We start from the raw sequence: 24,820 nt of genomic DNA, 5'->3' as shown, positions 1-24,820 counted from the left end.
TGATGAACTCTGAGGGAAGTTGGTCAGATCCAGTGGCTTCAAGTCCCTTAAGGAGAAAAGTGCCCAGGAAGAATGGGCAATGCTACCAAAAGAGATACTGAAGGTGCAGTCAGAGACAATCATCACAAGAACAAAAAATGGGAGAAATCTAAGCTGGATACATGAAAGTTTCTCTAAAATGCTGAAAAGAAAAAGGGAAAGAAAAAGGAAGGACGAACATATAACCAAAGAAGAATGTAAAGTAGTCTTTAGTAGAAACTAAAAACTGTGTCAGAAAGACTAATAATCTGTTAAAGCTTGCATGAGATACAAAAACAACAAATGAATGTTCTTTGGCTACATTAGAAAGAAGAGGAAAGCCAGAGAATATGTAAGTCCATTGCAAAGAAGAAGTATGAATTGTTATAGATGACAGTAGAAGGCAGAACTTCTTAGCTCCTATTTTGCATCTGTCTTTTTTCAGATGGGAAACAAAGCCCTAACTGGTCATTATTATACTAATGGAGAAGGAGAGAACAAGTAGAGGGTATATGGGGATTTAGCTAATGTAAATAAATTTCAGGGTCAGATGGATTTTATCCCAGGGTACAGAAGAAACATGGAGGTGATTGAACAACCACTATCAGTAATGTTTGAGAACTGCTGGAGGGCTGGGGAGGTCCCTGAAGACTGGAGAAGAGCAAATGCCACCCCCTGTAATGGTTGCCTATCCCAAACACTCAGACTCACAAGAGGTTGCTTAAATGAAATCTGATTTATTAGGGAATTTATGACAGTTACAGAGAAAGCTGAGAATGACTAAAAGTGCGCCAAATACAAACTAAAAACCCTTGGCTCCAAACGTAATCCCTCCCCCCTACTGGCCATAGCAACCACCCCCCTCCCAGATGCTGGTAACCATTTTCTACACATCCTGGGAAAGCAACCTTGAATACATGAGATAACCCAAATACATTCCAACCCAGCAGCCAACAGATAAGAGCTCCCTGAAGAGGAATCTTCCTCCCTTCTAAGATCAAACATGTATCAGGCTAATGACATGCGAAACGTTACAATGTACCAAGCACATTGAAATGGTGAACGTGACACCCCCATCTTCAAAAAGGAGAAAAACAGAAGATACAGGAAAGTTCAGACCTGTCAGCTTGATGTCTGTATTGGACTAGGACTTCAAACACATTAACGTGGTTGATCAGGGGGGTGCTGTAAACACAGTGTACCTGAACCTCACAAAGCCTGTGACAGAGTGCCTCATATTCTACTATGAGCTTGATGGTACTACTGTTGGATGGACCTCCTGTTGGCTGAATGACTTCATCCAAAGAGTGCTCATTCATATTTCTACTTCAGCCTGGAGGGAAATATCAAACTGAGTGCCACAAGGCTCTGTTCTAGGCGCAGTGCTGATTAACATTTTAAAAGTTTCCAGATGACACAAAATTTAGAAGAGGTATAGAAGATGCAAAAATATCTAGACAGGCTTGAGTAGTGGGTTGAAATGATTTGGATGTAATTTAACAAGGAGAAATGTAAAGTTCTGCACCTGGGTCAGAAACCAATACTATATATATTTAGGAAACCTAGCTTAAGGGTAGTAAAAGGGATATAGATATCCTTGTTGACTTAAACGGAGCCGGCAGTGTAGTGTAGTGTAGCTGCTAAAAAGGAAAATACTATCATGGGACATAACTGTTCCACTCTATAGGTTCACTCAGACTACATTTAAAGTTCCATGTCCATTTCTGGGCACCACAGTTTAATCATCAGTTACAAATTGGAGTGAGTCAGAGGAGAGCTACCAAGATAATGAGCAGTATGGAAACCAAGCCCTATGAGGAATAGTTAATGGGTCTGGAGATGTTTAGCCTACAGAAAAGATGAATGAGGTGACATATGCTAGCATTCTTCAAATATCTAAAAGAGTGTCATACAAAAGAGGTAATGGACCTGTTCTCTATTTCCTCAGAAGGCAGGACCAGACAGGGTTAAAACTGTCAAAGGTGCTTTAGTGTACCCTCTAGCGAGCACAGGGTTGGATTATATGATCATTAAGGAATGTTCCAACTCAATGATTCTATGATTCTGATTTGGCAATTAATTGAACAAGAATGGGAGTGAGCAAATTAAAAAATAACACAAGAACACATAACTCAAGGCTCCATGACCACATATATACATTGATTTCTCTTTCTCTCTCTCTCTTCCAGACCAAAAACTTTTCAGCCTTAATTGTTGAAGAATAATAACACAAGTAGTATAATGAAAATCCTAAAATGTAACTTTAGCAAAGGAAGGACCCCCGCCCCCCAATAATGCAGGAAACCAACCAGAAAATCCTCAGTTATCCACATGAATCACTCCACTTTTTGAGTGAAAGGGGTGGATTCTTATCTCTCACTTCATATCTGCTGTAGTTCACTTGCCCGCTAGTTTTATTTTCTTGTCTTTCACTTTCTTAATAGCGGTTGTTTAAAGTCATCTCTGGATGATGGCCTCAAGCAGCTACTCAATTATTTAAGAAGCCAATGAAAAAGCAATATATCCCAAAGAGGATGTTCCATTAATTAATCTGCTTGCTTATTAACATTGCCTTTTTTACCCTTTCTCCTGTTGTGTGGAAGGTACTTTTTACATTAATTGATAGCCTAAGCATGCTTTTCCAACATTCCCAAATCAATTGCTTCTTTCACATGGACATGGAATAATTGTTTGATATAACTACAGCTTTCATAAGATGCTGTATTTGCATTTCACTTCATGAAATGTTTTCATATGAAATAACATTTTTTATTTTGTGCCGCTTTTATGTGTTGATAAACTTTTTCTGGCTTTGGTGGGCAAGATTAGTTATGAATGAGCCTGTATAGCATGTTTGGATAAGTTCTCTATACTTTAATTTTCTTCAGCTGCAGGGAATTACTTTCTTGATGGCCTTCCCTCTGCAGAAGTCACAAATCCATTATTTCATTTTCTATCTGCAAACGTGTTGCCTAGGCTAATCAGTCCCAAACTACCAATTCAGTCAATGAATTGGAATAAACACATTGCCTTCCAACGGCAACCCAACATTATTGCCTTTGCCTCTTTGACAGATAACTTGTTCAAATGTTCACAAAGGTGAATACTTCACATTTCCACCCCTCATTTTTTCTATTAACAAAATGCCAATTGTTCTTTTAAGCTGTTTCATCTATGTTAATTTAAGTTAGGCTAATACAGCCTACCCCCCTGAGCACAGTATCTGAGTGTGGAGTTGAATCTTTCCCTTTGGTACAAATATGTGCAAGTGCAAGGAATTCCAGACCAGTAGCACACTAAACCTGGGAAAAGTACATGAATGAACATCCTTCAAAGCACAAAGCTGCAGATCTGTAAGAATCATTTTGTCTGTTTTCCCCTTTGTCTCTGAACAATTTTTATACATGAGTTTATAAGTTATAAATTGGGATGATGTTCCCAATTACAGTTACCTTTTACATACTATAGGTTGCCTTTAAAAAACCTAATTTTTTCCATGACTTCAGTCAGGAAATATTATGATTAACCTTAGTTACTGAAGCTTTTCACAGTCCATCTCTTTCCAACTGTTCAGTTTGAACTTATTGTAACATTGGCATATGTCACCCATCCAGTTAGGATTCGGATGATCTTGGGAAAACCTGGTCCAGCTTCTAGTCACCACAGTTTAGGGAGCTATCATTATGATGATTCTCTGCTGACCTATATAGCAGACAATAAGGACTGTAGGTTGTCTCAGTGCATCCCATTGCATATTAAAGCCATTATGATACTTGCTTTCTGCCTTTCTTATTTACTTTTGCCTGTCAGACTGGCAGTATATGGTATTGCCACATAGACATAGTATTTTCTAAAGAAGAACAAAACATGTATTTAAGCCAAAATTTTGCTCTGCTATGGGGCAAGAATTTCCATCTATAATAAGCTCATCATCGTTAGCCCTTGCACTCTGGTGGACTCATGAGCTCTAGCTGACTATTCATTATAAGCAATGCTCTTATCAGTGCTAAGGTTCAGCATAATGTCAAAACAAGCAAAGCAAAGATACCATAAGTGGTTTGCATTCAGCTAGATATACCATATTCTTTGCTTTGTTGGAAGCATACACCCATCCTGCTTTACCGCCCATCAATTACAGTTTAACTATAAGTGGTTGCTAGCAAATTCTAGGTTCTTTGGGTGGTACCACGGAAGCTGCTTTATTGTTGCTGAAATGAATGTCCCATTCAGTTTGCTACAATCATGTTCTGTCTCTGCTTGAGACTGTTTACTTCTACCTTTTTATTCTCAAGATGCTAAGCAACAATCCAATAATCTCTGCCTCCCCCCACCAAATAACTGTAACAGCTTGGGATGCTTCACACTAGCAAGCAGCTTTTCGATGAGCAATAAGAAAATGCCCGTAGCTGTGCCCAGGCATCAGTTATTCAGGAATATAAGATGTCAAAACTGATGTCTCCACATGAGCTTCTTTTGTGTGGTTGCTCTGATCCGCACAATTACTGTAGCTCTAAAACATAACCACTAATGTTTTAATCATGATACAGTAGACCTGGTTCACTAAAATGAAACTTCCATGACTTTGTGTGTTCTTGAGGATGAGTGATGTAAAAGCCTCTCTCTGCTGAGAACCTGTATCTACGAATGGACTTGTTGGAAGTGGAAGTCTAGAGGAACCGTAGCACACAGTAATGATCTGATTAGCTTAAGAAACCTGTGGAACCTAATGGCCATACCACTGTGCAGTGGTACCTACATGTTTATTGAACTTCCAGCAACTGAAGCAGATTTTAAGAATTCTCCATGTAGTATTTGCTCCTAATCTTGGGTCTCTGATTTTATATATTTCCTGGCAATGGTAATTCATGCCTTCATCATTACTCAGTTGGGCAATCGCAATATTTATTTATTTATTTATTTATCTTTCAAATGTCTATCATCGCCCATCTCTCCTGAAAAGGGGACTCTGAGCAGTTATGGGACTGCCTTGGGAGATATCCTAGAAACTACAGCTGCTGCAGGATGTGGTGGCTAGATTGCTGGTGAGAGTTCTTGATCCACCCAGTATAACATCAGTTCTTAAGCTGCTTCATTGGTTACCAAGATGGTGCGAGGCTAAACTGAAAGTCCTCTATGCCACAGCACTGAGATATATTAAGCAATGTCTTGCCAGGATGAATTCTGCTGTCCTGTCCAGGTATCCAAAGAGGGTCTGTTGACTCTCCCCGCCCCAGTGAGGTTCATGGGGTGTGGACCAGGCGATAGGACTTCTCCATGAAATTTTATTTCATGAAATGCCATCTTCAAAGAAGTGCGGCTGGCCCCAACCCTGCTTCCATTTCCTAAACAAGTTAAAAACATCTTGTTTGAATGGGCTTTTTGCCTTTTGTTGTTCTTCATGCCTTTTTATGTGTTTTTTTTTCTTTGCTTTTATGTTGTATGTTTTACCTTGTTATTTACTCAGAGTCCATTAGGTTTAGAGTAGAATATAAATCTTGGAAATAAATAAATAAATATGGGATATAGACACATTCCATTTTGCTTCTTTAGAGCTCTCCACGGCAGTCACACATATATATTTGAAAACCATATTATTTCATACATGCTTTTGGATATGGGATCAGCCTTAAGCAAATTATTTGCTTATAAACTATGAAAGCATATAATCCAGAAATGCTGGGAGACCTTTGCTCTCAGCAAGAGGAATTATGTCATTTTGGGAAAGAGTTACATTACATTTCTCTTCATTACATACTGCAGAAGAAACATACCTTTTATTTCCTTTCGAAATATTTCCACCCATTTTTTTTATTTTTAACATTATTGAACAAATTGACCAACATTTTATGTATTTAAGGCAAAGTCCAAAATAGTTACGGGGAAAACATTTTCATTACAAATATGCCTTTAACAACATGATGATAGATTGGGCCCATGTGAAAATTTTAAGAAACTTTTATTTTGTGCTCCTGTTGAACAGTTTAGTTTGGACATTCTGGATTTTTTCTTTTTTAGAATTAAGATTAAGAAACATCAGATGGGACAGGAACAAAGATTACTTTTGCTAATTTTGTTGGATTTATGCTTGAACATAAAACTTTGATTGATCTTTTTATTCCTTGATTGAGTCATGCCTCACCAAATTTAGTGTCCTCCAAATAAATTGAATTGTGACTAAGGTGTCTGAAGAACACTGGCATATCTATGGTAGGGCTGTGTGAAGAATTTGATCCTGATGAAATCCAATCCTCAACTTCCACAATGTTAACTCCTTTAAATTAGCTTCTCAGCTCAAAAATACACAGTACATTTTATAATGTGTATTTTAGAAGGTTGATATACACAATACACAAATGTGTATTTTAGAATAAAATGTATTTGGACAAGCACCATTGAGATAAAATACATTTATAAATGCCTATTTGATAATAAATTATATAAATCAACATTTTTGTATGATTTTATACAGTTTTTGTTAAATATTTGCAACAGAATTATGGAAAAGATGTATAAATGTCAGCATTAAAATGTATTGTGCAAATTGATCACAATGGACTATGAAATGCATTTTTTTTTCTTCCTGGCCAAAAATTAATTTTCTTTTCAACACATGATGAATACTGATTAGTTATTCTATGCAGAAAAAATACTAGTAAAAAAAAGAATAATGTCTTTTTTATCATTGGTCTTCAAATGAGCTTTGGGCTGTGTTTTGATGTACTGTATCTCTTCATGTTTCAATTAACATTATTCTAGCCATCATCTCCACTTATCTCATTTTTAAAGCTTTATTTTAAAATGCCAGTTCTTCTCAAAAGGAGCCTGACTTGCCTTACTTAACCTCTTATAGTGCTCCTTTACCTTCTTGTAATTATTATTTAAGTCACTTAAGGAAAATAAACGCTGTGTGCCACAAAGATGCTATGCATTTCTTAGGGCTAATTCAGAAACCCTCCTTTCCCCAGCTCCAAAATGGCCTGCTTCCTGTTTGTTGAGATAATTAAATTTATTCAATGTTAATTTATTCAATTTAGGCATTGCCTGATTCCAGGTGACACTGGGTGTCTCACAATATAACAACAATAAAATACAAAATGATTGATAAAAAGAACAAAATAATTAAAGAACAAGAAAAATAAGAGCAAGAAAAATAGAGAACAAGATTGAGGTCCAGCTGACAACATACACAAAATATCCCACAAGACATGTCTATATGTCAGAGCCTCCATCTGGAAGACGATTTATTTCGAATGTGTCCTTTCAATGGGCTACAACTAGAAACTTTAGGATTCAGGTGGCAGATTAATGGGAATTATCAGTGTAATTCCAATACAGGTGATCCTCGCTTAACCACCACTCATTCAGTGACCTTTAGAACATACAATGGTGCTGTACTAGTTACAGTCGGCCTTCATATTTACTGCTGTCGCAGAATCTTGTGGTCACATGATCACAATCTGGGCACTTGGTGCCTGGCTTGTGATTACGACATTGCAGCATCCATGGTCATGTGATCATGATTTGCGACCTTCCCTGCCAGCTTCTGACAAGCAAAGGCAGTGGGGAAGCCATCAGGAAGTCAGATATCATGGTCACGTGAGATCCCCACTTAACAACCTGTGTGGCCTTCACTTAATGATGGCAACCGGGACTACCATGACTGCCATTGCTAAGCAGCACAGTCACAGGGTTTTTCAATTTATGACCATGTTGCTCAACAACAGTTTCCGGTTCCAATCAGCATCAATAAGTGAGGACTACCTGTATAAAAATAAGTTATTAAAGGAGCATAAATACATGGAACCATAATATGTATGACCACACTGTCTCTTTTAGAACCCCCCAAATTAGTTCCCCCATTTAAGTCTCCTCTAGCAGAGCCATTTAATATAATCAGATCCAGATTATCTGTAAACTGGGTCAACTGGAAGTCTGCCATATCTTTATCTTCAAACTGTTGAGCTTGTAAAGGGCATACACATGAGAGATCATTTAAAATGAGCTTGAAAGAAAGCATCAGACTCCCCAGTGTGAGTGTTCAAATCACCAGTAATAATTAAGAACCTTTATCTTGGAACCAGTGTGTTGGTGAGGCAGACTGAATCCAGATCAAGATGATCCAGCAAGAAACTAATGTCTTCCATCAGAAAACAGAACTAGCCTTCCTTGATGCAAACATTCTGATATGTATGGAGAAGGAGCCAGAAGGTGGTTGCTGACCTGAATGATTCCAACTGGCCTGCAGCAGAACTGCCCAAGCCAGTATGGCCTTGAGAATCTTCTCCTCCACTGTCATTTCTATTTCGGCTGCTGGAGAAAGCAGAACCTGGCTTGGAAGCCAACTATATTTTGGGGGTCACAATTCCTGCTCCAAAAATATTTAAGGGACCACCTGCCTTGTAGAGACAGGTATATGGCCTTGAAGAAAGTATTCTGAAACCTTTAGGTAACCAGAGAGGATAGAAGCATTTCTTAATCCTGGGAAGGGAGACAGTATTAAGAAGAGACTTAGGATGTCTCCTCCTTGACTCACTGGGCTATAAGATGGAGGAGAGGAAAAGCACAAACAGACTTGCAAGTTTCTGTTGTTATAGCCTATCTCAATAAAACATATTTCTGGTCTTCTTATGGAGTGTGTTTCCTGATCTTGTCTACCTCCAAGGGGTGACATCCCTTCAATAAGGTTGGTACTAAGGAAGCCTCCTCTGCTGGTCTTTCTCCTTCCTATAAAACAGGTTGTTTGCTTTGCTGTTTTGTTCCTCATGCTTGAAAAATGAAGGATTCTGTGCCTTGGGGATGGGGATTCTGTGCCTTGGGGATGAGACAGGTTTGCAGGGCTGAAGGCAGGAGGCTTCACCTGGTGACCCACCAGCAATAGATTCCCACCCAACTGAAGCAACCATCCAAACTTTTGGCCCTGCACCATGCCTGCCTCCGTGCCTCCAGGAAATTGCAATGGATCGTATTTATTTGTGAGGTTTATTCCAAAGGGCAGCAACTCTACCAGCTTTGCTGTGGACTTGTGGAAAGTGGGATACAGTGGGGAACTGTTTCTTACACCAAAAGTTTCCTTCCCATCTTAAGGATCGGAAGAAAGCACTACCTTAGCGTCATGTGTTTAAGCCCACTTAAATTCATTTTAAATCATTAAAATGCAATAAAACTGTTTAAATGCGTGGATAAGGGTAATTACATAGAGCTGAAACAATGTAAAGGAAATGCAGATAGGTATAAAAATGAATAACAGTAGTATAAAATGTCAGATATTAGAGCTGTGCAACATTTCAGATTCAATTAAAAAAAAGGAGCTTTGGAGCACACGGGGGTAGGCAGATCTTTAAAGCAGCTGTTTTCCTGAGAAAACATGTGGCTTCTTAGAATAGTTGTGGATCAAAGCTCATGCATTCTGAATCACTTTTTTTTGAGGGGGGGAAAGAATCAAATCCAAAGCATTGCACAGCTCTATGAAATACGTTTTCAATTGTTTTAAAGCACTGGCTTGTTATAAGGCAGATAGATTTCCAGGTAGAGATTTTAATAGAATATATAGAGCACGTACATTTTAAATGGAATTTCCTCTTGTCTTTGAAACATACTGGTATTCTTCAGCATTGAGATGTTGGGTATCACAATTTCTTTTTATCTTTTATTTTCTATACAAAAATCACTGTTAATATTGCTAGAAGGTTTGGGCTGAAATATAGCTGAAACCCAGAGAAACAATGAATGGGATCAACTAGTAGCTAGAATCAATTTAGGAATTAAATAGTATACACATGCATATATACAGTATTTGTGCATTAACAACTGGAAACCTATCCATATGAAATCAAGGGTGTCTTGATCTAGTGGTTCAAGTTGGAGTTACGTTTCCCTTGAACAAGAAATGTATAGTCCTTCTTTCTTCATTTTTCTTGAAAGCCCTGATGGTGGAGGTTTATAAGAGTGTTTGGAACACCATCTATCTTTAGAAGAACTGGATTTAATTTCAGTCATTCACACTTCAGTTACTTGTAGATTGGATTATTCTAGTAATGCCATCCATGCAAGATTGCCTTTGAAGAGTCCTAAAACTTTGAGTCAAAATACTGAAACTAGATGGTCTGGAATTGCAGACGTGAGCATATATTATGTTAATACCATTGATTTATAATTTGTTTCTGGATTAGTCCAAATAATTGGTTTTTGCTTTTAAAGTCATATGTACTTTAAGACCAGATTACTTTATGGATTAGTTGCACCCACAAGCCTTTCCAGAAAATTAAGGGCAATGACAAAGACAGAGCTTTGGTTGCTGTCTTGGGAGATTTGGAGAATAAGTTCTAGAGGCAGGCTTTTTTCTTTTAAAAGCAAACATGTAGAATGTTAGCTGAATATTTACTTTCATCTACTTATGGTTTTATGATTACGCCAGTTTTTTAGGTGACACCAAGTTGAGTGTGTGGTTAAATTTATACTGGTTTCATTGCTTGTGAGTAAAATATTCTGTCCTCCTGGTTCAATGGAAGGAAGATCACTGATTTTACTGGAATGAAGGAAAACTTCTAAATAAATAAAAATACATGTGGGTTTTTTCAGTCTTAAAACAAGAAAATTTTTACAAAGATTAGGATTCACAGTTCTAATGGCACATGTTTAGAGATTTAATATGTTTTTTCTTCCACAAAATAGGCTGCTTGGTTTCCCCAGCTTCTGTGATAATCTGCTCAGTGTTTCATCAGCAGTGGAAGGAAGCCATGGAAGAAACAGGTGGGCTTCTTTTCCAGCTGATGAACACCCTGCTTTTCACTTCTGCCCAGTCAGCTGTGGTGAATAGTCTAAGGATTGACAGTGGATGTTAGAGAAGGAAGGAGCAGCTGAGATAACATTCAGTCTATTTAGAAGAAGTGAATTGCATGAAAGGACTAGTTAAAACATCCACAGTGTTCTCATTCTTGGCTGCCTCTTATTAATTCCCAAATAGCTGGATAATTGTTTAAGAAAAGATCCAGTCAGTGTGTGAGGTATGCCATACAAGTTGGTGGACTCTGGATAGGAACTATAATGGGAAGAAGAATGACAGCTTGTTGCTATATATGGGAGAAAGCTCATCTCTGAAGAAAATTGAAGGGCAACAAATAATTGCATTCTGAATAGAAGCATTTATCTTCCACAATCCAAAGCTCTTTTTTTCAAAGGTATAGCAGGACAATCTTGATAAATAAACTCTTTTGGTCAAGAATATCATTGCAAAATATACAACAGGATTATTTGTTATGTGTACATATACAGATAATATAAAAGGATTGCTTTTGTGAGCAGATAGATTTTCTTCAGATAGAAGGATATTTTTGTCAGAAGATGGGAGTTTGTGGGTCTAGTGTATAGTCACAAAGCAATTTATTTATTAAATACTATCTCTGCCGTTCATCTCATACACGACGACTCTGGGAGGGTTACAAATACTAAAAATAATGAGTCACTAAAACAATTCAATATCAATATATAAAAATACAAGTATAAAATATAAAATATAGCATATAAAATATACAATTCAAGATAGGAAGCTGTTAATCTTGGCATCCTCACAGGGCCAACCACCCCCATTATTGGCTGTCCCCCTTCCTATCCCAGGCCAGGTGGCATAGCCATGTTTTTACTCCCTTCCGAAAGGCTGGAAGAGTGGGGGCCTGTCTTACCTCTGGGGGTAGCTTGTTCCAAAGGGTGGGTGCTATGGCAGAGAAGGCCCTCTTCCTGGACCCTGTCAATCGGCAATCCCTCATAGACAGGGTCCGTAGCATGCCCTCCCTGCCTGACCAGGTGGTATGGGTCGAGTAACTGGGGTGAGGTGGTCCCTCAGGTAGCCTGGCCCCATGCCATGTAGGGCTTTAAAGGTGATAACCAACACCTTGAATTGGACCCGGAAGCAAACTGGCACCCAGTGCAGCTCATGAAGCAATGGTGTTATATGTGCCCTTCTAGGGGCTCCCAAAACTGCTTGCGTGGCCACATTTTGCATCAGCTGTAGCTTCTGGATACTCTTCAAGGGTAGGCCCAGGTAGAGCACATTGCAATAGTCTATGAGGGAGATGACCAGGTCATGAGTGACTGTTCAAAGGGACTCCCGATACAGGAAAGGGAAGTTGTGCAAAGGCTCCCCTGGTCATGACTGCCACCTACTCTTCAAGCAGGAGTTGTGAGACCAGGAGAACCCCCAGGTTCCGCACTGGGTCTGTCTGGGGCAGTGCAACCCCATCCAGAGTCAAAGATGGTAAATTCCTGGATACCTTGTTCTCATTCATCCATAATTTTCCTTCTTCATTTGGTATGGCTCCCCTAATTCAGCAGCACCCAAACTCACAGCCCACATTATTTAGGGCTCTTCTTCCACAGGGAACATGTATTGGCTTATAGTTGTTATTGATTAAACATGCCTGCTATCTACTATTGTTGCTCAATTACCTTGGGCTGCCTATATATGTCATAATTCTTGCAGACTCCTTAGTTAGTTCTTCTACATGTTTCAGTAAATCAATCAATAGAAAAACCTAATCCAGATTCTAGTGTCTTTTGTTTGATAGGCAGAAAAAACACAGATGGGATTGTTTAAAAAAACAAACAAACAACCACCAGCCTTTCAAGCATCACTTTATATGCCTGCAATGAGTAAATATAAAAGGAAAAAAGTATACCTAGCTTTATTTTTTGATGCCTTCCAGTCAGTCTTGACTCCTGGCAACCACCTGGACTAGTCCATGCTGTTTTCTTGGCAAAATTTTGGAAGTATTTGTCATTGCCTGCTTTCTAGGACTGAGGGAGAGTGACTGGCCCAAGATGTCATGGCCCCTGTTCCAATGTTCCTGGAAAACATCGTAACGGGTTCCCATGCCATGGTGCTGACACGAGTTGCTGTATGGTGGGGGGGACTGCTCCTGTTCCTTGTACCAGGCTGCGATGCGAGGAGTGAAGAATGAGGAATGCACATTTGGGTTATCTCGCCTTTTCAAGGACGTTTCCCACAGACCCGCAGGAACCGTTAGGGGAACCTGCAGGCATGGAATTGTGTTGACTTTGGGAGGGGGGACTGGAAGCCATTTGGGGTTTTATTGGGAGACATCCCACGCTATTCCCAGCTTTGCTTGTGATCCTGCATACTATTCATTATTAAATCAGATATCCATGAAAGCCTTGTGTGAGTCTGATAGTGATTTTGAATAGGCAATCACTACATAAAGGTGAGAATCCTAAAACCATTAGCTCCTACCAAGAACCACTTCTTGTGAGGGATTATAGTTAATGATGGCTGAATTGCAAAAGAGCACCGAAGGACCCGAGGAGCCCACCAGCTCAGCTCCTGAACCTGGAACTGGGAGTGAATGGCAAGACACTTCCTCGGAGTTGTCTGGTGCCCTGAACCCTCCACCTGAGTCGTCAGGTACAGAATCAGACTCAGAGGACTCAGAAAGCAGTGGGGTGTCGAGAGGAGGACCAGCACCCGTGGAGTCCACTAGCAAACTAATTAACTTGGATGAGGTGGGTGACCTGCAGCCGGAGACGTCAGGGACATCCTGGAAATACTGAGTGCTGCTGACACCAGAGAAGGAATCCACCACGATGTCGACAGATGGGACACCAAGAGGGCAGGTGAGAGGGGATTCCCCAACCCCCCAGAGGTTGAGAGTGCTGGAAGCAAAAATGGAATCCCTGGAGAGTTTGTTAAAGAACCTGTCCATGTCGATGGACAGCCAGGGGATATGAGGGGGGGATACCCATCAGCAACCTTCTCCCGTACCTCTAGCTAGGCCAGCAGCTGACTGGGGATGGAAACCTACCAGGGTTGGTTCTCCCCCATGCAGAGCCCGGCCTTCCGTATCCCCGCCACACAGAGCCAGACCTTCTGTCACTTAGGGTGACAGCCCACAGGTGGCTGCAGGACTGGGTCCAGCCAGGGAAGGAGTGAGAGACTTTTCAGTAAAATTTAATGGAGACCCAATGAAGCTGTCATTCTTTCTGACCAAAGCAAGGAGTTATATGAGAGAATTTGGTGTATGCTTCCCAATTGCCACCAAGCTCAAGGGTAGAGCAGCAGACTGGTACTTCCAGCTACATGATGCTGATTCCCCTGCACTGGATAGCTTTGATGATTTCATGTGGGCATTGAAGCTGCATTTTGAGGACCTGCTGGCTAAGGAGTGTGCCAAGAAGGCTTTAAAGGGGCTCTCCCAGGGCCAGATGTCAGTGGCTGATTATGCGTTAGAATTTAAGGCACTAGCTGGCAAAATCACCAATTGGTCAGAATCAACTCTGATTAAATACTTTAAAGAGGGCCTTCACAGAGACATTCTGAGGTGAGTGTTGGGTAGAGATGACCCCATCTCACTGTACGATTGGATTTGCTTGGCTAGGAAGGCTGAGAATGCCAGGTATACTTTTTTACAAACCCGTAAACCTGAGAGAGTTCACCCAACTGCCAGAGGCACCAGGAGTGAGGCTACAGCTGTTAAATGGAGCCCTAAGCCCTGGGATGAAGAGAGAGAGCGCTGCCGTGCCAGGGGCCAGTGTCTTCATTGTGGGAAGGAGGGACACCATGCAGTTGAATGCCTGAGGGCCAGAGCTGAGTCCAAGCAGGGGAAACCACTGGCCAAGTTACCACCAACCACGCATAAAATGACAGCAGTGAAGGGAGAAATAGAGGCTGACGATTTGGTGTATTTCTCCAGAGACTCAGAGAGTGAAATGAAGGAGCCGGCAGGAAATGCCAGCTGCCTGCTGTGAAGGGCACCAGCGAGCAGGCCAAGGATGATGGGCACAAGGATTCCATGGTGAGTGATGATTGCCCCATTTTAATGTTAAAGATGAAACTAACATCCCAAACAAAAATTACTGAGGTTTGGGCTTTGGTTGACTCTAAGTGTTCCAGGTGTTTGATTCATCCCAATTTAGTCAAGGCATTGGACCTTCCAAGCTTTCCTCTAAAGCACCCATTAATATTCACCCAGCTGGATGGCTCGGAAGCTGGAGGGGGTCCAGCCATTCATTTCACTGGGGCTGTGACAATGCAAGTGGGCTATAAAGTTCATGGTAGCCCGAGTGGGAAGCCCTTCAGTCATATTGGGGATGCCCTGGATGAAACATCAAACTCTGTATATTAACTGAGAGCACAGGACTGTGACTTTCAAATATGGATTTTACAATGGCCCCACTGAAATAGTGCCCACACTAGATAATAGTGCCCACACTATTAACTCAGTCCATCAACCAAGCAGCAAACAACAGCCCAATCAAAGAACGCCCAAGGAGAAAACAACACCCCCACCAACACAAGCAGGACAAGCCACTGTATATAAACTGAGAGCAAGGCCCACTCCCCCTTTGCACTGAAGATGTTGCCAAAAGACCAGCACACTCCCTTGCCAGCAATCAACACCCAGATATGCAAAAATCAACACTAGGATTAACACCAGATGAACCATCAAACAGCACAATACACCCTAATCAAGGAACTATTAACTCAGGCAATCAACTATAAACAGAGAGCAAACCCCACTCCCTGTTCGCACTGAAGATGTTGCCTAGTCTGGCAGTGAAATGTCTGCAAGAAAACAACAAGGCTCAGAGAGCACCAAGGACTCCACAAGTTAAAATAATATTCCAAAAGTTGATTGGAGCTCTTGAGCTACACCTGTGGTTTTAGTAGCTAAAAAGAATGGAATTTTCAGGATTTGTTATGATTTTAAAGTTTCCATTAATCCATTATCATCTTTGCCTAGAGCTGAATATATGTCTGCTAACCTATATTTTAGCAAAATAAACCTAGCAGAGGCTTATTTACAGATGGAACTAGAAGAAGATTCCAAGTTGTTTCTCACCATAAAGAGACACAAAGAGTTATACTATTATAGTATTATATTACTATATTATTATACTATTGTCATTGGAGTAGTATCTGTACCAATGCTTCAGCAGGGTCATGGACCATGTGCCACAAGGGTGTTCAGGGATCCAGTGCTATTTAGATGACATCACTGTCACCAAAGAAAATGATGGGGTATATCTGCAAAACCTCAAGATTGTACTGCACAGATTGGCAGACTATGGCCTTTGAATACAGTAACGTAACTGTGAGTTCTTTAAACAGTCTTAAATATTGCAGTCACACCTCTGACCCACAATGCCTACACAAGGGTGCAAAGAAAATTTAAGAACTCATGAATACCATGGGAAATATGCATGATTTTTGCTGGTTATTATAAGCATGCCTGTGATCTAGTATTGTTGCTGCTTGTATATGTTTTAATTCTTGCAGACTCACTGGAGATAATTCTGGAAATTTCTGTCAAGCAAGCAACAAAACAACAACAATAACAACAAAACCCTACCATTGACTACACCACTCCTTGTTTAGCAATTACCTGGTTAGTAATCATTTGCAGATACAATGGTAATAAGCACAATTACACAATGTGCACAATTACAATCAAACTTGATGTGCCTGACCACAAAAGTCTTCAGCGAGAAACTGATTAAGGTCTGGTCAGTTTCAGCAGCAGCACAGCAGGCCCAGGGTTCTAACCAACTAATTAAGGTCACATTGCTGAGCTTGTTAACTTGCAGTTAGCACTTTTTAGGGAAGCACTGTGCTGCAGAGAAATGCAGCTCAAGATGGGGCAAAAAAAAATGTGGGGGGGGGAATGGGTCAGGCACAGGACATTGTATGAGAGAACTTTATCTAAATGAGACAACAGCAACCAGTGATTTTGCAGCTTTTCTTTCTCAGTCATGTGTTTTGCTTGGTAACCATTTTGCTTCATGACCAAGTCATTGGAATGGAATGTGGCAGCTAAACGAGGAGTGGGTGTACAGTGTCTTTTGTTTGATCAATAGAAAATGCACTACAGAACCATTTAGTGAATACATAAATCTGCAAAAATGAGTAACAAGGTGGAATATTCATTCTAAACTGGTGTCTTGTATGCATAACATTTAGTAGAGTTTTTGTAAATGATTGGCTGGGTTCACAAATTATGTTAAGCTAAGATTTTTAAAACTATTGTTTGTTGAATAAGTGACAATGGCTATCTTAGCATAAAATACTAAGCCATAATGAGTAAATTTACATAATGTATCAAGATAAAAACAAACAATATTCAATATATTTGAAAATTCAAGTTTATGTCCAAAGATTCTACAACAGCCATGTACATCTAAAAAAAAATCCCAAAGGGTAAAAAAAGACAAGCGGAAGCTGTTTGATACATTTTAAATTAAAGTGAAATATGCTGTGTGCCTTGTATTCTGGTAATTTGCCACATCTTGCAATGACTTTCAGAATGTGTTGACAGGTCTACAGCTTGAAAGGTACATCTATTGACACCTGTCAAGGAAGCCACAGTAGGCATTAAAGAAACAGCCTTGCCTTTAGGTACTGTGTGTGGATCAAAACACACTTGGTGAGTATTTAGAACTCAAAGGTAATCATGAATGGCTTTATTGTATGTATACAAATCTCTTTAATCTGGCTTAATATTTTGTTGTTCAATGACACATGGCTTTTGATTAACTAAAGCTGTAATCCATTTCACACTTTCATACTATATGTATAGTAGGGATGGGTGAGTAATCTGTTTGCTTTGCAGTTTAACACATATTTATGCTTTTGGTCTTCCTAAGCTATGTGTGAACCAGAGTGCAGTGAAACACAGAAACCTGCACTTTTCCAAATGTTACTATGCATACATTACTGGAAAGAAAAAATGCATTATTGGAAAATGTGTACCAAAAATTATATCAAAGATGTACATGCTACACACTACACACACGCATGCACATATGCATGCAAACACATATAACTCATATACATATATGAGCCAGTTTGATGTAGTAGTCAAGACATCAGGCTAGAAACTGGGAGACCTGAATTTGAGTTCCACCTTAGGAATGAAGCCCTGTGGACGATTTTGGGCCAATCACCCTCTCTCACTCCTAGGAAGCAGGCAATGGCAAACCACTTCTGAAATCTTGCCAAGAAAATTGCACACACACACAAAACACATCCAACTGTACCATTACCAAAGACTCCAACATACAACATAGTCAAAGAACTTACAAAAAAGCTTGGACATGTCACAGAGGAGAGCAAATATTCTATCAACTCCCCACTATGGTACCTCCGAAAAATCAAAGACCTAAAAATAGAAGATGGTTTCATTTGATGTCACAGCACTCTTTAGATGTGTTCTATTGATCTAGAACTAGCGAAAGAATCCAACAGTATTACGCAACGCACCTGACCTCGATACACTAAGATCAAAATACCCAGAATCATGGACCTCATTAACCTCTGCCTCACTACCTATTTGCAATTTGATGGACAGATATATCAACAAATCAGAGGACCACCCATGGGATCACCACTCTCAGGACTCACAGCAGAAGCCATAATGCAGCATCTAGAAACAATAGTACTCCTACTCATACAACCAAAAGTATGGAACTGGTATATAGAGACACCTTTGTCATAATAAAGGAACAAGTAGGGAAGACACATGAAACAATCAACAACATATTCATAGGAAGAAAATTCACAAAGGAAGAAAACAACACACTACTCTTCCTGAATATTTTGATCAGCAGAGGAAACAACGGCAAATTAGAAATGCAAGTCTGTTGAAAGACAACCCACACTAACCAAGTGCTCCATTACCAAAGTAACAATGCAACTCCCACAAGAGGAGCTGTGTAAGAACATTATTCAGATGAATCAAATGCACTGCAGCAACCCAGACCACCAGACAAAGAAAACAGACCACCTATATAACATCTTCCAATGAAATGGTTACCCATGCAACTTTATCAAAAAGTGCCTGACCACTCAACCCACTACAGCACAACCAACACCAGCTTTGAAAAGGATGACACTGCCTTTCATCAGAAACATCTCAGAAACTACCAACAGACTATTACAACCATAAGGCATCATCATAGCACACAAACCAACTAAAGTCCTCCAAAACATCTTAAGTAAACCAAAAGACCTAGTAACCCAAGAAGAAAAAACAGGAGTAATCTACAGCATACAGTGTAACAGCCACTATGTAGGACACACAGGCAGAAGACTAGCAGAGCATATCCATGAACACCAACTAGCAGTCAGAAGACATGATGAAAACTCCTTAATCTCACAACACATGGACAGGCTCAACCAGAGTTTCAACTGGGAAACTGTGAGCATCCTAGACTAAGCTAAATCCAAAAATGCTAGGGAATTCCTGCAAGCCATCAAATCAGCCATCAATAGACACATAGAGATAAACCACATTTACACACCATTCAAAAAAGGCAGTAAAAAAGCTAAGAAGGAAACAAAAAGACCAAAACACATTCTCTTCAGCAGCCAACACCCAGATAAGCAAGGGTTAACACCAGACAAACAATCAAGCACAAAACAATACCCTAATCAAGGAACTACCACACCCCCACCAACACTGGCAGGACAAGCTACTGTATATAAACAGGGAGCACACCCCACACTTGCACTGATGATGTTACCTAGCTGGGTTATGAAACATCTGCAGGCAAACAACTAAGCTCAGAGAGCACCAAGGACTCCACAGTTCAACCCTGAGGTACGTATATTCTCTTCTATTGGTGTAATGATTGCCTATCCTAAAACACCATCAGACTCATGAACAGGTTCATAAAGATATCTGATTTATTAAAGAATAGTATGCAGGATCACAAAGAAAGCTGAGAATGGAAAAAGTGCGCCAAATGCAAACTAAAAACCCCTCGGTACAAACGAGATCCCTCCCCCTGTGGAATCTTCCCAGGCTCACAATCCCAGGTGCTCCTAACAGCTCCTGATGGTCCGTGGGAAAAGTCCTTGAGCAGAGCACATAACCCAAACATATTCCACAGATAAGGAACTTGGCACAATGTTTCACAGCAGCTCCCTCCCACCATAAACGTGCATCTGCACCATGGCATGTGAAAGGTTACGATGTACAGTGCACACTGAAACAGTGAACATGACATACTGCCCCCCCAAAAGAAAGAAAAGTCTAAGCGGCAGGCTTCAAGGGGTAAGCTAAGTGGAAATGGTTAACTAAATCAGGAGCATTAACATGGCGAGCAGGCACCCATTCAGGATGAGGAAAGTGTTTCCAGCGGATCAGGTACTGGAGGGTGCCTCGAAGCTTGCGAGAATCAACAACCTCCTTGACTTCAAAGTGCTGTTGGCCGTCAATCATGATCGGAGCAGGAGGAGGGGGTTGGGGATGCCATTGGGAAGACTGGTGGACGGGCTTGAGCAGGCTGCAATGGAAAACAGGGTGCAAATGTTTCAAATTGTGAGGCAAATCCAACTTAACAGTAACAGGATTGACAATGCCAACAATAGGGAAAGGACCAATGAATTTGGGAGCAAGTTTCTTTGATGGCTGTGGGGACTTTATAAATTTGGTAGAGAGATAAACCTGATCCCCAATACTGAAATCATGTTGCATAGAATGGCGTTTATCAGCCTGGAATTTGTATGCAGACTGGGCATCAGCCAAAGCCTGCTGAATTACCGGCCAGGAATCAGCCAGCTGAGCAGCCCAGTCAGAGGCAGAACAGGATTGGGGAGGTGTTTGTGGCAGCTCAGGGATGGGAACAAAGTCATGACCAGAAACCACACAAAAAGGGGTATGCCCAGTGCTCTGATGGACAGCATTGTTGTAAGCCACCTCAGCAAAGGGCAACAAGTCAACCCAGTTGTCTTGATGGTAATTTATGTATGCCCTTAGGAATTGTTCAAGGGTAGAGTTCAAAACCTCCATAGATCTGTCAGTCTCAGGATGCGACGATGTGGACAATGCCTGTTTGGTGCCAATCAATTTTAAAAATGATTTCCAAAACTGGGAAGCGAACTGTGTCCTGCAGTCGCTGACCAAATGGGAGGGGCTACCGTGGAGACGGTATATGTGGATGAGAAAGAGGCGGGCCAATTGTGGGGCCGACGGGATGGACACACATGAAATGAAATGGGCTTGTTTGGAGAAAAAATCCTTTACAACCCAAATGACAGTTTTTTTCGGACTGGGAGGCAGGCCCACAATAAAGTCCATAGAAATCTCCTCCCAGAGACAGGATGGGCTGGCTACTGGCTTCAGGAGCCCCTGTGGCTTACCCCCTTTCTGCTTTGACATGGCACAAACAGGACAGGAAGCAACATAGTCTTTCACATCACGCCTTAAAGTTGGCCACCAAAATTGATGGCGAACCAAATGCAAGGTTTTGACAAAACCAAAGTGTCCAGCAAGTTTGTCATCATGGGAATGCTGCAAGATATCAGCCCTCAAAGCTTCAGGCACATAAAGGCGGTGTTCCACCCACGCCAGACCATTTTCAAAGGAAACATTGTCTCTATTAGCTAGCAACCAAGAGTCAGATTTCAGCGCCTGGAGAAAGTCTTTCTGTAACTGACAAGGAACTTGCATTTTCTGCTTCCCAGACGGAGCTGGGGGCGGGGTTGCCTGCGCATGGGTCTGGCTCCGGGTGACAGCAACCAAGCCCAGTTGTGGTTCAGTGAGAACAGTCCCAACTATATCAGCCACGTGGTCAGAGTCCTGAGGCAAACATGACAAAGCATCGGCCAGAAAGTTTTTCTTTCCTGGAATAAATTTTAACTGGAAGTCAAAGCGACTGAAAAATTGAGCCCAGAGAATTTGTTTAGGACTAAGATGCCGGGGGGTGCAGAGGGCTTCCAAATTCCTGTGATCGGTCCAAACCTTGAAAGGGCATTTAACGCCTTCCAGGAGGTGACGCCAGGCCTCCAAAGTGGCTTTTACAGCAAAAGCCTCCTTTTCCCAAACATGCCACCAGCGTTCCGTTTCAGAAAACTTTCTGGGCAGATATGTGCAGGGCTTTAAGTGATTTTCAGAATCTTTCTGTAACAATATAGCCCCAATTGAGAAGTCAGAAGCATCAACCTGGACAACAAAGGGGCGGTCAGGATCAGGGTGCTGTAAAATAGGCTCAGCAGTGAAAAAGGTTTTTAACTTTTCGAATGCTGCCTGGCATTCAGGTGTCCAATTCAGCACTGCCCCAGGATTTTTCACCTTGCCTGTCTCTCCCAAACCCTTGGTATGTAGTAAGTCAGTAAGGGGCAATGCTGGTGGCTAGTTTCCTTTCTGGTCACTTTGCATGTAGGTATGCTGGGCATGCTCAGCCTTGCCGGCCAGACAGATCCATTCATACAATGTCTCTGGGTCATCTCTACACAATGCCCAACGCAGGACGTCCCTATTGAGTCCCTCTTTAAATCATTCTATTAAGGTAAACTGGGACCAATCGGTAATTTTTCCAGCTAAAGCCTTAAACTCCAGGGCATAATCAGCTACAGACTTGGCCCTGGGTAAGATCCTTCAGTGCCCTTTAGCTCTTGCTTTGGCTAGTGGATCTTCAAAGTGCAGCTTTAATGCCCACATAAATTCCTCGAAATCCTCAAGCTCAGGGGAGCTAGCCTCGCTTAATTGAACATACCAATCAGCTGCTTGTCCCTTCAGCTTGGTGGCAATGGCAGCTATTTTAGCCTCTTCGGAAGGGAAACAGGGTCCAAACTGTTTCATATAATTATTTGTATTAGTGAAGAAGAACGACGACTTAGTTGGATCCCTGTCAAACTTGACAGAAAAGTCTTTCACCCGCGCTCCTGTTGGAGCTGAATTAGCAGCTGAATTAGCTGTAGTTCTCCTGTCTTGGGGTGGGGACACTGGTGGATGGGCTCTGTGGGGTGGAGAGTCATCCCAACTTCGTCTCCGGCCCTGCTCTGTCAGTGCTCCGGGTGAGGGGATGGAGGATGATTGCGTGGAGCTGGAATCTCCTTCGCGCCTTGACTGCCCCCCCCCCATGACAGAGACAGGGCTTTTAGCATGACCTCCATCGATTCTAATTTGGCCTCTACCACTCTTAGCCTTTCAGGGGTTTGAGATACCTCCTTCCAGGACGCCTGAGACGTCCCTGGCTGGGGTTCTCCCATTTCATCCCAGGTGATTACTCTGCGAGCGATCCACTGGGTGCCGGTTGCTTTGGTGCTCTCCCCTCTTCGGATCCCTCTCCCTCCAGGCTGGAACTCGAAGGCTGCCGGGAAGCTGAAGGTTCTGGGGTGAGGCTCCGTTCTTTGCTCCTGACCATTGACTCGGGCATCAAGCTAGTTGGCTCCTCGAGTCTCCCGGTCGTGGGTTTGGCTTTGGCCATCGTTAACTGTTTTCCCTCACAAGAAACTAGTCTTGGCAGGAGCTAACGGTACAACTTTGGTGATTCTCAGCTTTATGTAATGATTGCCTATCCTAAAACACCATCAGACTCATGAACAGGTTCATAAAGATATCTGATTTATTAAAGAATAGTATGCAGGATCACAAAGAAAGCTGAGAATGGAAAAAGCATGCCAAATGCAAACTAAAAACCCCTTGGTACAACTGAGATCCCTCTCCCTGTGGAATCTTCCCAGGCTCACAATCCCAGGTGCTCCTAACAGCTCCTGATGGTCCGTGGGAAAAGTCCTTGAGTAGACCACATAACCCAAACACATTCCACAGATACAGAACTTGGCACAATGTTTCACAGCAGCTCCCTCCCACCATAAACATGCATCAGCACCATGGCATGTGAAAGGTTACGATGTACAGTGCACATTGAAACAGTGAACATGACAATTGGGACATCAGAACTATAGGACAGAAACATCAAGATATCAGGTTATTAAAAAAAATCTGTAAAGAGAAAAAGAAAATGTATCAGCACATCACAATAATGAAATGAAAGCCACCATATGAATGCGTTATTAAGAGATTTACTGTGAAGATAAAGGCATTAGAGAGATGTCATATTAAACCACAAAACTCTTCTATCAGAAGTGAAGCAATATTCAAGCTCATTGCATCAAAAGGTCACTGATCCTTGGAAAAAGGATAACATCTGGGATAGATGTACCTCAGTGATAACCTTAGGATTTGTCTGATCTGTTATGATATCACAAAAACTAGATGGAAACGTTTCTGGAATGAATCTTCCAGAATTTACTTCTACCTTTAACTAAGCTTTTTAAAAGTATCACAAACTTTCTAACTACTCAAGAGTTAACTTGCCAGCACAAGCACACTTCATAAGACTATAAATAATAGGACTATTTGGAGAACAATAATGACACCAGTCCTCTGCACCCCTAACCTCCCTGAATTGACAGAAAAATTTGCACTTACATAATTAAGTTTGTTTTAATGTATTGCAACCTTCCATGAGATTAGAAACCCTGATCATTCTGGCTGCTGATACAAAGGAGTTTAACTATATTTAGCTCAACATAGTGATAACAAACTTTCCCAATCAAGCAGGATAAGATGCATTGTTTAACTATACCAAAAATTCAATCTCCATATTTTTACTCTTGTCAACTACTTATGAAACCATAATACGGGCTTCAGTATTGCAACCAAGCTATAACTTATATTTTTCTGTATATACTGTTCCAGTAGTTATGAAAAACATTGCAGCCTCATTTAATGAAATTTCAATTCAAGGTTACTTTTTGTTCAAGGAGGTTTACAAAAGAGTGCAATTTTTGCACAATTTCTTCAAATCCATTTTTATTTCTAGTGATGAATATTACACATTGGAATGGATTTTTGCAATTATTCTCCTGAATGTGTTATACATTAAAGAAAAGGTGATGGCACAAAAATAATATGTAAGTTTTGTTTATATTTGAATTGATCAGTATTAATGATTCCTATATCATCAAAATTCTGTATCCAGACTCCTCATATATTGTCTGAGCTAC

The sequence above is a fragment of the Candoia aspera genome, chromosome 2, assembly GCF_035149785.1.
Source record: "Candoia aspera isolate rCanAsp1 chromosome 2, rCanAsp1.hap2, whole genome shotgun sequence".
NCBI lineage: Eukaryota > Metazoa > Chordata > Lepidosauria > Squamata > Boidae > Candoia > Candoia aspera.
This window is presented reverse-complemented; position numbering follows the sequence as displayed.